Genomic DNA, 1,451 nt, shown 5'->3' on the forward strand with positions numbered 1-1,451 from the left:
ATCGATTACCTGGCATAACAACCATGTGAGATGGTTTCCTAGAGACCAGCTCGCTTATTGGTTGGCTATTCAGTTTGGTCAGGCCCAATTAAATGATTATATACAAAAGTAAATCTTGTTGTCTTACTCGGTCATTTAATAGAATAAGTTCAATGATTTTAAATGTGAAGGTTTACAGCGTGGTCAGTCAAGAGAAAATGTCATCCATCCTAGTTATTCCTTCGACATTGTGATACATTTAGAAAGCCTCAAACAATCACTACACATCTCTCCCAACAATCACTGCATATCTATCCTAACAATCACTACACATCTCTCTCAACAATCACTACACATCTCTCCCAACAATCACTACACATCTCTCCCAACAATCACTACACATCTCTCCAAACTATCACTACACATCTCTCCAAACAATCACTACACATCTCTCCAAACAATCACTACATATCTCTCCCAATAATCACTACACATCTCTCCCACTGCCCCCCAACACAAACGCCTTCACTGCCCCCCCACAAACGCCTTCACTGCCCCCCCCAACACAAACGCCTTCACTGCCCCCCCCCCAAACGCTTTCACTGCCCCCCACAAACGCCTTCACTGCCCCCCCCACACAAACGCCTTCACTGCCCCCCCACACAAACGCCTTCACTGCCCCCCCCCCCACAAACGCCTTCACTGCCCCCCCCCCCCCACTAAACTAAAGAGAACAAGAAAATTTTTAAAAATTATTTTAAAAAAAATAAAGTTGATGTTAAGCTAATACTGGTATCAATTAGTTTGGATCTGTCATGTAATTAAATGTGTACTAGATCTAGACTGACAATAAAAAGCATTTCTAAAAAAAAATTAAAAAGAGGGAACAATCTGAATTATAACTCATGGCTCTAGCCTTCTCAGACATCTCAAGCCAACACGGTAGCCACTCTACTAGTGGAGAGCTTATGAACAAGGAAGAGTCTTATCTATTGTTTCTATAGTTGGTCTTATTTTTGTTTTCAGATTTATGTTAACTAAGACTCAGACGACGACCTATAAAGGGAACTACTTCAGCTTATACCACCACTTCAGTCAATTACAATTTCTTTACCTTGTTAAAGATAGCAAACCAAATGATTTATTATCAATAGTTAATTTACTAAATTTTGTTATCGATTCTTGAGTTGTCAGGTAAACGAAATAATTTATCAAAATTTCATCTTGATCCAAGATTGGGTGTCGGAGAAATAACGTGTACAAACTTTTAACAGATAGACAGACAGAGCAATATGTAAAACAAAAAATGGCTTAAAATTGCCATCTGAATCAGGGCACATTGTTCTAGAGAATCAACATGACGACACAGGTAATCTGCTTAGCAGTGAACTAATTAAATAAATGCAAACAAGACCTAATTTTCCAAATAATACCCTTTTCCCCTGCAATGTTATTGTCACACACAATTCAAG

This window comes from Biomphalaria glabrata, chromosome 1 (assembly GCF_947242115.1).
Source record: "Biomphalaria glabrata chromosome 1, xgBioGlab47.1, whole genome shotgun sequence".
Classification (NCBI taxonomy): Eukaryota; Metazoa; Mollusca; class Gastropoda; family Planorbidae; genus Biomphalaria; species Biomphalaria glabrata.